This window comes from Equus asinus, chromosome 19, assembly GCF_041296235.1.
Source record: "Equus asinus isolate D_3611 breed Donkey chromosome 19, EquAss-T2T_v2, whole genome shotgun sequence".
Lineage (NCBI taxonomy): Eukaryota > Metazoa > Chordata > Mammalia > Perissodactyla > Equidae > Equus > Equus asinus.
In genome coordinates this window covers 21,222,277-21,235,996 of record NC_091808.1, presented here as the reverse complement: position 1 = coordinate 21,235,996, position 13,720 = coordinate 21,222,277, and the positions used below count along the sequence as shown (strand labels likewise).

The window sequence follows — 13,720 nt, the reverse complement described above, 5'->3', positions numbered from 1 at the left end:
CAGAAACCTGCGAGCCTTAGATTCTCACGCTGTCTCATCAAGCGCAGGGCCCAGCTTTTCATCCAGTGAAGGCTGGTGTGTAGTGAAGCTGGTGGGTTTTGGCCCTCAGACTGAGAGATTGGATGGAACCCCTGAGCTGTGTGGTCTCTGGACTTTTCCAGAGACTCCCAGCTTAATCCTGAAACCCTGCCTGTGGGTCTGGATGACTCTAGAGGGCACTGGGAGGAGCAGACCGAATCATTCAGGCTGCTCCGTGAGTTCCTCCCTTGGTTGGCCTTGGCAGCCTGACTCCTTCCACTCTGATGGGCAGGGGAGGAAAGAAAGAGAGGAGAGGATAAAACGTTGTTTTAACCTTTCGAATTTGTGATTTTCAGCTGTAGGTGCAACTGAGACCAAAGTGCCTTCTAAGCTGGCTCATTGGTAGTTTGATCAAGATAAAACATTTAGCAGGAGATAAAAACAAGGGCACGTTGTTAGAAGTGATCTCATGGGTCAAAAATCTGACCTGAGCATGAGATTTTTAGGACTGTCCTTGAAGCCCAGGGCTGCTGGTCTGGGGGGCACCCACAGAGAGGCAGCACAGTGCAGTTGTTCAGACTTCCTGGGTTTGAAATCTGACTTGCTATCTTTCTAGCTATGTATCCTTGGACAAGTTACTTAACATCTCTGTACCTAAGCTTCCTCACCTGCAAAATGGAAATAAAAATGATATCCAAATCACAGGGTTGTGGTGCAAGGTGAAATGCATTGAAACAGATAAAACACTCAGAGGCACTCATGGCATGTAATAATTGCTCAATAAATATTAGCTATTAGTATTATCTTACAGTTCCAGGATTCCTGAGGTGGTAGGGAGTCTGGACCCCTTGGTTAGTCTTTATTCCGCCAATGACTAGTTCTCCGAACTTGATCAGCCATGTTTAACTTCTGTGAGCCTCAGTTTCTCATTATCTAAAGATGCCAATTATCCTCTAAATGAGGATAATTGTAGTCTACATTGCCATGTGATTGTGAAGATCAAATGTGAAAATGGACGAGGAAGCATCTTGCTAACTAGAGAACCCTACACAGATCGAGGGGTACTGTTCCTATTGATTTGCCATCTGGGCTTTGGCTGGCCTCTCTTGTCCCCCACCCCACCGCCCTACTGCCAGCTGTGTCCAGAACTGGCAGACCAGAAGACGACCACCCAGGGTGCTATTCTCCCTCAATGAGACCCTGGACAGGAGCACATTGAGGTTTGTCCTTAAAATCTTCTGTCTCTTCTTTATTCATTCCATCTCTCGGTGTCCCTCTTGGGTCTTTTATTGAGGCATTTTGCTCTGTTTGGAAAATATCTGACATTTAGCCAGAATAATAGTTAGGAATCAGTTTGAAGCCATGTACTCCACACATCAAAACTTTAAGTCACAAAGGGTTACAACTTTTATGGTGGAATTTGGTCCCGAGAGAAAGAGGGGCGGCGGGTATGTGACCTGCTCTCCTGTCTTGTCCGTATCACTGACTCTCCCTGTGATATCTCAGGAGCTCACTGCATTGAAAGGGCTCCCTGAAAGTGAAGGGACTGAATTAGATTTCCTCTATGCTCCATTATAGATCTTCTACTTATCTGTGATTCTAAAACTCCAGGAAAACCAATTATTACAAACTATAGGTATTTTGTCTGAATTAAAAAGAAGAGTATTCTAACAGAGCTGACCAAAGATGGAAAAGGAAACTGTGAGTTCTCCGTATGTAGTTTTTAAGAAGAGGCTGAATGACTTTCTGCAGGTGGAATCCTGCAGAAAGGACGAGTGGCTGGATTTTAAGGTCCCTGTCAACTTTTTTTTTTTAAGATTTTATTTTTCCTTTTTCTCCCTAAATCCCCCTGGTACATAGTTGTGTATTCTCAGTTGTGAGTCCTTCTAGTTGTGGCATGTGGGACGCTGCCTCAGCATGGCCTGATGAGTAGTGCCATGTCTGAGCCCAGGATCCAAACCGGCGAAAACCTGGGCCACCAAGCGGAGCGTGAGCTTAACCACTCAGCCGTGGGGCCGGCCTGACTTTTGATCAATGGATTCTGTGAATTTTAGGAAAGAGAAAGGACCACTAAAAAAATGTAATGAGAAATCTTGAGGAACAGAGTATCCTGGCCCTCCTTAGGTCTTGCCCTGCTGGGGACCATACACTGAGTCTTTTGAAAGGCCGGCCTCGATGAGGAGACCCCCAGCAAGGGGAGACTTTGGTGCCCAATAGACCTCCTAAAGGGAGAGGGGTGGAGCCGGGCTGCAGGGCCTGTGCAGAGCAGGGCCCGAGTGCCAAGACGAGGCGTTCCTCCCCACTTACCCTGGGACAGGGATCTCAGGAAGGCGGCATGGACTGACCAGGGGGAAAAAGAGGATCAGTCTTTGAAGTTATTTTCCTGGTTCAAGGACCTCCAAGAGGAACACTTTTTACTCATTAGCCTGTCTAGACATAGGGACCCACCAACTGGGCTGGCCTCTTCCGCTTCTAATTTTCCTTGCTCTGTCACTCTTGCTGAGGATGGGGAACAAGGTTGAAAGCTGATACCAGCAATTATGTGAGGACAGCATCGAGGCTGTTCCACAGATCCCTGATTTGAGACGGACATGGATCCAACACCGTGTTTTTGAAGAGTTCTGACTCTCGGCGGAGGGAGCAGTCAAGCCGAAGGAAAGTGGGGAATTTAGGATGACGTGTGGTTCTTCTTGGAGGACTCGCTGACACGTGCTGCATTTCGCCACTGTCATGAGTTGTCTGCACGTGCCGTACAGAGGGCCATTTGAATGTGCTGTGATGCAGAGAGAGGGCAGCCCAGGGTGGGTATCACCTGTGAAGGGAACCGGCTGGTAGGGGATCTGTCTGAGTCACCTTGGGCTGCTACGACAAAATACCACAGGCTGGGTGGCTTAAACTCAGACATTTATTTCTCACAATTCTGGAGGCTGGGAAATCTGAGATCAGCGCACTTCCAGACTTGGTGTCTGGTGAGAGCCTGCTTTCTGGCTTGTAGGTGGCCACCTTCTTGCTGTGTCCTCACATGGCCTTTGCTTGGTGCATGGGCCTGGAAAGAGCAAGGTTTCTCTCTCTTCCTCTGCTTATAGGGGCGCTATCCCATCATGAGGGTTCTACCTCCACAACCTCATCTAAACCTAAGCATCTCCCAAAAGGCCCCACCTCCACATACCATCTCATTGGGAGTTAGAGCTTCAACATTTGAATTTCTGGGGGGCGGGGGGGACACAAACATTCAGGCCTTAACAGGTGCCTTGGCCTTCAGATTCCCAGAGTCCTTCTGGCCGGTGGATCCCCCACAACATGAACTCCTGCAGTGCTGGTACTGTGACTAAGCCCCTCCTTACCCATCTGTCCACAGGGTTCCATGCAGCCCAGAACCACCATGGCCTTGGAGAAGAGGCTCAGAAGCAGGAGTCAGGAAGCAGAAGCCCTGGCCACTTTGTGGTGGTAGAGTCATCATCTAGAAGAGAGAACCATGAAATGCATGTGTAGAAAGACAGCTGGCCTCTCTTCCCACAGGAGTTAACGATCCAGAGGGGAAGACGATTTGAGCTCTTTACAGACCCACGTTATACATGACTGGCTGCTGATCCATCTCCTTCTCGCTGACTAGGACGAGGAAACTGACTGACATCGTCAAGCAGCAGCGGTGAAGATGCAGCGTAGACTTTCTGGACAGACCGGTTGCCAAGAACCAAACTGTGGAAGGAGTAATAAGTATTCATTTAACACCCAGTTATACAACACATATATATCATATAACAGAGTTATATGATAGGCACTCTGGGGTAAAAAAATAAAAATCACCAAACCGACTCTTAACCTCAATTTGGGTATTGAGAAAGGATTGTCTTGCCTTACACATAGTAGGCATTTAGTAAATGTTGAATTGAAGAATATAATCGAACGGTGATTCAGCTGAGGGAAGGCCTACACAGAGGAAGGGGGATCTCAAATCTCTTCCAAAACTGGAAGAATGACAAGGCAGGATGTTCTGTGCAAGGCTGGAGTCACAGCTTTCAAAGACAATTCAAATGCTACGTGGTCAAGGCACAAGGGGGAAAACAGCCTCTTGAATCCCTAATTGTTTACTTCCTTAAGAGAGTAAGTTTAGCTGGTGGCATGGAGCTTATTCATTCATTCATTCATTCACTTACTCATCCTGTAATTATGAAGCAGTTCTATATACTAGGTGCTGGGCTCAGCGCTAAGGGTAGGCAATTGAAATAAGATGAACAGTTTCTTGTCCTCAGGAAGCCTCTAGTCCAGGGAGGAAGTCAGACATTGAAAATAGATGTTCCAGCTGTGATGAATGGATCGATAGGGGCAATCAAAGTGCTATGGATATCATTTGTCATGTAATGCAAGTTTATTAACCTAGGAATAGATTCAAACATTGTCATGTACATATTGTGACCATGACTTTGCAAATGAATTTTTAACAAACATATTGAGACTTATGCATATAAATGAGTGTTTTTTCCAACAAAGACTCACTTTGGAAGCCCGTGTTCATATTTCAATGATACTTTTCTGGTTACTGGTATGTATTTCTTATTTTTCATTTGCACTAGAGACTGAATATGTTCTCCTGAATATTCTTTTACTAGTTATTCTTTGATGATAAGTCCAGCCTTTGGAGTTGCTATGAATTGACTATGACTTGGTCTCTACCTAGCTGTGTGAGTTTGGCAAGTTATGTGACTTTAATATTCTGAAGAGCAGAATGCTCTCTGTGATTTTGTCCTGCTCAGACTGTTACCAACCTGGTACGTTATTCTGGGACTCCCAGCGTCTGAACCTGTAGGCTGTGGTCTGGGAGCCAACGTCTCGGTGGACAGTACGTGTCATCAACCTCTTCTAGGCTGACTGATCATGCCTGGCTGCTGGCCACCTGCACTGTGTTAGCTAATAGATGGAGTGGCTCTTTTCCACCATTACTTTGCTGATAATTACAGGTGCAGGCTTTATCATGTTTGGGGTTTGGCCAGTATTCTGTGAGACATGATCAGAGCGATTGATACTTATCAGTGCTGGGATCCTTCCCAGACACACAAAACAGGTGAGGCAACTGCCATTTGTGATGATCCTGGCCCCAAAGTCATTTCATTCTTCCCCAGGATGCTGAGAAAATACAGACTGACATCCACTTAACTGAGGTACAGGGGGACGCTGGACCACAATGGGGAGGAGGTGCTGAAAGCCTCAGAGACCAGCTGGATGTGCTTTCTCAGATGTCAGGCTGCACCAGTGTACATCGCACCCATCAGGTCAGCCACAGGACCTCAGAATGTCCAAGCAGTATCAAGAGGAGCCTTGGAGGTCATCTGCTTCCGTCTCCTTATATGTAGATGAGGAAATAGGTTAAGGACGTTTTTGAGGTCACACAGCACATCGGCAGCCGGCTGTCTTAGACCCAAATTCTCCTGAATTGGTTTCCTCTCCATCCCTGCTTCTTAGGCACCTCAGACACCTGAAATTGTTACCAACCGTTGCACACATTCGATGCAGAAGTTTCGAAATGGAAGCCTATGGGCTGTATCCGGCATGCATAGCTGATCTTAGTTGCCTGCAGAGTATAAACATTGAGATGATATTTCAAAAATCAGGAGATATTTACATAAACATTCAGAATCTTAGCTTCTCTTGAAAATATAGAAAACACTGGAACACCAAGACAAAAATCATCAGAAGCCAGGTTTTTCTCCATATTAACCACAATCGTGCATATTCACTTGTAAGAGTTACACTAACAAGAGTTAGCTGATGGCTCTGTGAGACTTGCTTGCTACCTCTGGTAAGTGTGTGCTTCAGGGTCCCCACCAAACTTCTATCACATCCCCAGTCCACTTGTCCTCACTCTAAATGAGGCCAGTGCCCTACCCTCCGAATTTAGCCAAGCCCATTCACTACCGTCTCCAATGCCTCTCGTACTGGTCCTCTCCTCCTGCCCTCTGCAGGGACCCATCTTCCTATTTGTGGAAGATGTTCCCCCTTCTATTTAATATTTCTACCAAACTGCTTTTTTCTTCAGCATCCCCAGTAACACTTTGGCAGAGGACATTAAACCATAATTCATGGGTAGTCTTCAGGAAGACAGAAAATTCTCAAAATTTGTATGCAAAATTTTGAGTGCATGTATATTTTTAAAGGAAACTGTCCATGGCTTTTTTCATCTTTTTTTTTACCAGGGCCCTGCAAAATACTTGTTTTCTGCTCTCTGCCTGCCCTTTGTGAGCCTGTCTTCTCCTTGCAGTTTTCTTTCCCAGTACCCTACGCAGTCTCTGTGGTCCCAAGGGCAGTGTTGCCCATGGTCTGTGGCACAGGGAGGAATGTGGTTCTTGCTACATACTCAGAAGGTTGCCATATTTGCCACCCTCAGGAATGTGCTCCCCACCCCCACAATATTTTTTCCTTTAGTTGTATAAAAAACATCTTACTCCTTGACCTAAGGTAAATCATTTTAGTAGAATTATTAGCGCTTCATAGCCAACCTACATTCCATACCTGGGAAACTTTCTAAATTCTCTGTTGCAAATGCGAGGTGTGAGAGAGGAAGAAGAGGAGAGGGTTTCTGAGCAAAGCAGCCTACCCCGTCGCAAAGTCGCAGAAAGCACAACTCGAGGTAATAAAGATTTGTTTCCATAAACTGTGGGCTACTAACTAAGAAATAATAAAGTAAAAAAAAATCTATGTCTCCTAGTTCTGACAGGCTGCATCTCTTTATGAGAAATATTCAGCTGCAAGTAACAACAACAAGGAAGATACTAACAGTAACCTGCAGGATGGACATTGATGGTTTCCTTCTGAGACAGATGAGCTCCTGGATAATTTGATGGCTCAACTATGTCACCAAGGACCAGGGCTCTTCTGATTTAAGTTCTCCACCTTGCCATCTTATGGTTGCAAGATGCACGTTGCATAATTGTACATCATGTCCTCAAAGGTCAAAAATAAAAGAAAGGGGTACAGAGCATGGATTTTTCCTTTTTTTTCTTGTTGAACACTTAACATGAGATCTACCCTCTTAACAAAATTTTAAGTGTACAATAGAGTATTGTTAACTAAGAGCCTATGTTGTATAGCAGATCTCTAGAGCTTATTCATTAGCATAAGTGAAACCTTACACCCATTGGACAACATCTCCCCATTCCTCCTCCCTCAGTCCTTGGTCAGCACCATTCTACTCTCTTCTTCCATGAGTTGACTTTGTTAGATACGTCCTGTAAGTGGGATCACGCAGTATCTGTCCTTCTGTGACTGGCTTCTTTCACTTAGCAGAACGTCTTCCAAGTTTATGTAGGTTGTCACATAAGGCAGGATTTCTTATTTTTTTAAGATTGAATAATACTTTATCCTATGTATATACCACATTTCCTTTATCTTCTCATCGGTTGATAGGCATTTAGGTTGTTTCCGTATCTTGGCTGTTGTGAATAATGCTGCTGTGAACATAGCTGTGCAGACATCTCTGCCTTCAATTCTTTTGGATTTATACTTAGAAATGAGATTGCTGGGTCATATGGTACTTCCTTTTTCAAGGAATCTCCATACTGTTTTTCGTAGTGGCTGCACCATTACATTCCCACAGTGTATAAAGGTTCCAACTTCTCACATCTTCACCGACATGAGTTATCTTTTGTTTGTTTGATAGTAGTCATCCTAATAGATACGAGGTGATATCTCCTTGAGGTTCTGATTTGCATCTCCCTGATGATTAGTGATGTGGAGTACCTTTTCATATATTTGCTGATCATTTGTGTGTCTTCTTTTGAGAAATGTCTATTCAACTTATTTGCTCATTTTTAAAAATCATGGTATTTGTGCTTTTTTTTTTTGCTATTGAGTTCTAAGTGTTCGTTATATATTTTGAATATTAACCCTTATCAGATGTAGGGTTTGCAGACATGTTCTCCTATTCCGTAGGTTGACCGTTCATTTTGTTCATTGTTTCCTTTGCTGTGCAGAAACTGTCTAGCTTTTTTCCGTCTTCTGCTTCTCTTTTCTATTATCAAGGAAGAAAAACTTTCCCAAAGCTCCTCAACCGACTTCCCCACTGCCTAGAACCAGATTCCATGAACGTCTCTAACTGCAGGGGAAGCTGGGAAAGTGTGGTCTGTCTTTTTCAGTCTTTTTTAGAGGATGTAGGCAAAGGAGGAAGGGATGTAAATAGCTGGAGCATGACCAAACGACACTGTACAGCACAGTTGCTGGGCACTCTCTGGCTTAGCCCACAGGAGGCCTAAGGTCTGGATTAGGCATTAGCAACGGCAGCTGTTTCATCCGTAGGCTGGGCTCTCAATCCCCATCCCTTTCCTTGGACTTTGCTCCATCAGGAATCAATGACTTCAAGTGTCTGCTTACGTTCTCACCTCACCCACTAGATTGTGAGCTGCTTGAGGGAAAGGGCTAGGATTTATTTACCACCCAGAACCAGACTCACAGAAGATGTTTAAAAATATACGTATATGGGAGGAAATGACTAAATCATTAATAAATATTTACTTTGGATAAATTAGTTAATTAACTAATGGAGGACCCCATTTATAGAGACACAATATGACAAAAACAACAACAACAACAACAACTCTATCCTTAGGAGTGCTAAAACTGAAAAAGTAAGATGAAGACATGTTAGACAACACAGGAATATGCTTAACAATTTCAGACATATAATCATTTACGTGGTTATTTCAAGGAGAAATTCTCCCTTTCTTCTTCCTATATTTTTGCCTTGCCATCCAGGAAAGAGAAATTATACCAATCCTTTTATCATAGATTCACGTAAGAATACTGCCTGTGATTATAGTGATTTATGGTTTCTAAAGGAGTGTACATTATCTTACTCGATCTACACAACAAATTTGTGAGGTAAGCAAGGACAGATTAGAGATATCATATTTAGTGTTATTGGACCAAAAATTAACAATACTTGGACAAAAGTCACTTCTTTAAAATTGTTTAACGACCTTTCCCTTCCCCAACCTCATCAAAAGAATGTGTAAACGCGAGTCCAATTTCCACTTCCTGTACTCTTACAGGAGGAGAGAATTTTTTCCTGGAAGAAGAGCTAAGTTGATCTAGATATTACAGTACTTGGGGAGTGGGGAGAGAGGATGAAAATGACAGAAAACTGAATGAGTAGGGAGTGAAAGAGGAGGCTTTTTATTTCCCCCTGGAGACCAGAGCCGGAATAGCTCAGATAAGAGAGTAGGCTGGAGAGGAAAGAGAATTTGAATGAGTGTTTCTAAGAGCCATATAGCTTCATCCCCATTAATGTCTTTAGACAGACATGAATAATAAATGGAATTTCATCTTTATTACTTTTAATTTTTGGATGTTGCTTCTTAAATCTGATGCTTCTCTGAAACTAAATCACATGGGTCTCTGAGTTTATTCGGGTTACATATTGGTGATGAAACAAAGGTGCAGAGAGGTTAAGAGACTAGGTTCAAATCAATAATCTAGTTAGTAGAACCTAACTACACCTAAATCCCTGTTCCATGCTTTCTCCTTCCACTTCATCCTGCAGAAGAAAAGTACATTCATTTGGTTTTTTTGTTGTTGTTGCTGGGTTTATTTTCCCTTTCTTTTGAGGTGTGTACTTTTCTGCCCTGCCCAATTCACGGAGACTTGTCAAGTTTTCAGTTTGCTCCTGTTAAGCAAATGCTTTGCAGGGTAAGGAGTTTTCTGTTTTTGTAAGGAGGCTTTTTAAAATGTCTTTATTTCCTTTTTTTTTCCCCTTGTTGTTGGCACCTTACTCAAGACCTGTGAGTCCCTCTGAGCTGTGTGTCTCAGGGTGATAATTGAATTTCTCAGGGTGCAAGTTTCTGGGAAGCTGAATTCGTGCTACTTGGTGGCATGACCCTGGTGGCAGTCTTGCTTGGTATCTCTCTCTCTTTCTGGGCACCCCCACCCTCTCCCAGGCTGAGTCACAGCCAAAGGCTTCACATCAAAGTGCAAGAGAAAGACGATCCACAGGGCCATCCACTCATCAAAGGTTTAGGATTAAGACTCACACTGGTTATCTCCTGCTTGCTCTACCCTGAGGTTCTGGGTGAGGTTGGCCTGCTTGCTCACACTTTGTTGATTCAGATTGATCTAAGAGAGAGGTGGAGAAATGTCTTCAGGGTGTGTTTGCGTTTCAGGTAAGTCAAAGATGTTTATACCTGTCTGTTTAAGAGAATAAACAACTGAGTCTGGGTGTAGCCAGGCACAGACTATGGTAGAGAGATTTGGATGGTTGCGTTCCTATTTGAGGCAAGTCAAAGGCCTGGAACTAGGACCCAAAGAGACAATTCTTTTTGGGGGGAGAAGGGAAGGTCATTATAGTAGCTAGCTGAGATCTTGGGGGACTGACTATGGGTAAGGTATAGGATAGGTGTACTGCCTACTTGCCTCTCTCTACACTGTTTTTGTTGTTTGTTTTTTAATTTGGGTGGTGGTGGGGTTGGTGGTAAAGTTGCAAAAGGAACAGGAATTTCCAAAGAACTTGAGAATTTAGAGTCATGAAGAATAAGAAAAAGAAGAAAAATACTGGCCTAGGAGGCGAGGTCATTTCAGAGCACTCCAGGAAGATCTGCAGGAGACTCCTGCAATGGTCCAGCTGTGATGTGGTGAGAGCCTGAAGTGAGGTGGTGGTGGGGAGAAAGAGGAGAATGACGTGGGGGGAAGAGAGAGAGGAAGAAAGCAAGGAAATGAGAGGGCTGGAGCCTCCTCCATAGGCATGGAAAATTCATATTGGGGCTGCTGATGTCACTTATCATGATTTATTGCAGTTGTGTGGGTGTTCACACAGGGGCGTGCTCTCTCTCCATTCTCCCATGTTCACGTAATCTGGACTGTAGTCTGATGAATGTCTGACAACAACAGCGCAGCAACAGCCACAGAAAGTACGGTCCCAGGGGCTCGCAGAGTCTAACATCTCCTTTATGTGGGGACAGAACATGGGGAACAGGATTGAAAATAACCAAAACTCAAAAATTAACCTTTAGATTCACAAACTCTCCAGGCTAAATGGGACCATGGTCCATTCCTGGTGGTAAAATACCAAGCATTATTATGTTGTGTTTGTTTTCTTTCTAACTGAAAGACAAGAATACAAAATGGAAAGGAGTGGCGAGAGAACTTGGTGTATCCAGAAAACTGCAAATGGATCTCCATGGATAAGCTGCAGGTCCACGGGGAGAGACGTGGCTCGGGGCAGAGAGAGGCCAGGCTGTGGAAGGCCCACAAGTCATTACAGGAATTGTATATTTTACCTGGCAAGTCATAGGGATCCATTGATTGATCCATGTAACTTCTGAGGAGTTACATGACCAGATTTGCATTTTAGAAACATCACTCTAGTTGCAATGTGGCAAGCGCAATGGCAAGTGAAGGTGGACAAAGGAGATTTACCCCTGTTCCATGGCATTGAACTCTGAACTGCCCTAAAGTTCTAGGATTAGGGCTTGAGTCTTTCTTAGGGCTGAAATATAACCTCATTTTGACTTAGAGGGATCTCTCAGAGAGGGGACCAAAAGCTTTTTAAGTTCCACATTCATACATCTAAAGCATGAACAGGAATACTCTTGGAAATCCAGCCAGGGATAATGATTAAGGAAACAAGGGCTTTAGGAAAAGTATGTCTGGGATTTTGTGGAAGAGCTCTGGATTCTGGAGGAAACTAGGAAAGGGTCAAGTGATCTGTCATGGGAAAATCCCAACATTCCCAGCTCCGCTTTCTTGGATACAGGTCCTCCTCTCATCATAAAGACCAAAGCAACCTGGAGAATGAGGATCTCCCCTCATATTTAAATAGCTTCCAGGTTTTATGATTCATTTTCACAAGTGTATTTTCTTCCATTCTCACAACTTCCATGTGAGTTTGGTGAGCTAGATAGACTCTCAAAGCCTCAGTTCCCCTGTCTGTTCAAAAGTGGGCTTAATATGTGGCCTGCCCATGGTCATGTGGTTCACCAGCCCAGAGTCAGAAGCCGCTCTCAGACTCCCCGGTCAAGCCCATCCTCTCAGCGTCTTCTCTGCAGCAGGCCAGGCTTGGCCATGCATGCCTGCTTGCTTGCATGTGAGTCTGCACGTGACAAGAGGGAAACAGAGTGCCTGGTATGGGTTGAATTTTGTCCCCTCCAAAAAATAAAGTCAAGTCCTAAACCTTGGTATCTGTGAATGTGACATTATTTGGAAATACGGAATCTGCAGATAAACAAATTAGCATGAAGTCATTAGGGTGGACCTTAATCCGATATAACTTGTGTCATTTTAAGAAGACAGCACAGGGAGAATGCCATGTAGTGACAGAGGCTGAGATTGCAATGATGCAGTTGCAAGCCAAGGAAGGCTAAGGATCAACGGCCACCGCCAGAAGCTAGGCAGAGGCAAGAAAGGATTCTACCCAGAGTCTTAGAGGGGGCATGACCCTGATGACACCTTGATTTCAGACTTCTGGCCTCCAGAACTGTGAGAGAATAAGTTTTTCTTGTTTTAAGCCACCCAGCCTGTGGTACTTTGTCATAGCAGCCCTAGAAAACCAATGTGGTGCCCCGGTCCCATGTACGTCACTTCTGTGCCCTTTAACAATCAGATTATTGTGCAGCCAGGACTTATGAAGAAACTCCTCTGCCCACCAAAGAATGTGGCTAGAGGGCCAGTGAATCTTGGGGAGAAGAGTTAGCCTTCCAAAACTTGCCTGCTCAGCTGGTGAAATGAGAAAAGATGACTTTATTTGGTGCATCGCCCTTCAGGCTGGGTGTCAAGTCTTTCAACACTGATATGCCAAGATGTCTCATGAGGGAGCCTGTTAAATGTAAACCATTAGGAATGTGCCCACGCTGCTCTGGGTCCTGGGGATGGGGAGTGGAGAACACAACATACGAAGTCCTTGATCTTCTACAGATTTCGTTCTAGTCAGGGAGAATACTAACCTGTTGATGGATTGGTTTTTTGCCATATTCTAAAAAAGAATTTAAGTTAGGGTCAAAATGGCCAACATTAGATGTTGATGGTCTATTCATGTGCTGATAGAAAAGGGCTACTTTTTGTTTGAGAGGAAATAGATGCTATGGGCAAAGTGAAATTACGTGGTCAGGCAATTAGGAGGAAAGCTTGAAGCAAGGAGGAATCCTGCCCTCTGAAGTGGCTCTGGCTGCTCTGAAAATACTCAGCAGTCTAAATAGCTACAGGTTTGACTCATTCCTTCAAGACCTCTCAGTAGAAGAGAGATTTTGGCAGTTCCTACCTTGAAACCTGGAGACGATAAGGGGAGTCTTACTGAGCACCTGTCGGGCTCAGTAAGGATGCCATAATCAAGGATGAGCATTTCTGGGATTTCATTCAATGAACCTCAGTGCAACACTTCAGACCATTAGAAAGGGTTTTGTGCCTCCCCCAGGTAGTTATTTAACTTGATTGTGGGGTCATTGACTTCAATTTGATGATTTAGTGGGAAAGAAGAAAATAGAAATATCTGCCTTCATTCCTCTCATGGAAGTCACGCAATCTAAGGTTCTCTAATTTGCTGGGGTGAAGAGAGAAAGGAGAAGAGGAAGGTCAAGAAAAGGACGAGAAGATGGTTGTTGAAGAGAAGTGTAGAAGAAAGAGAGAAGGGAGTCAAGACACGGAGCAGTCACATTTCAACTCTACACAGAGAAGGCATGCATGTGTGTGCCGCACAAGCTCATGTTCTAAGGCAAAGCTAACAGGG

General features: G+C 44.2%; 1 long non-coding RNA gene across 1 annotated transcript in view; it reads left to right on the top strand.

Annotated features, from left to right (window-relative positions):
- The window catches only part of LOC139041059 (uncharacterized), a 72,518-nt gene extending 65,541 nt beyond the window's left edge, over positions 1-6,977 (top strand). Inside the window, exon 6 of the long non-coding RNA XR_011495563.1 lies at positions 3,377-6,977. This is a non-coding gene — a long non-coding RNA (uncharacterized lncRNA). The remainder of the gene's footprint in view (positions 1-3,376) is intronic.
- The last annotated feature ends 6,743 nt before the right edge of the window (positions 6,978-13,720 follow it).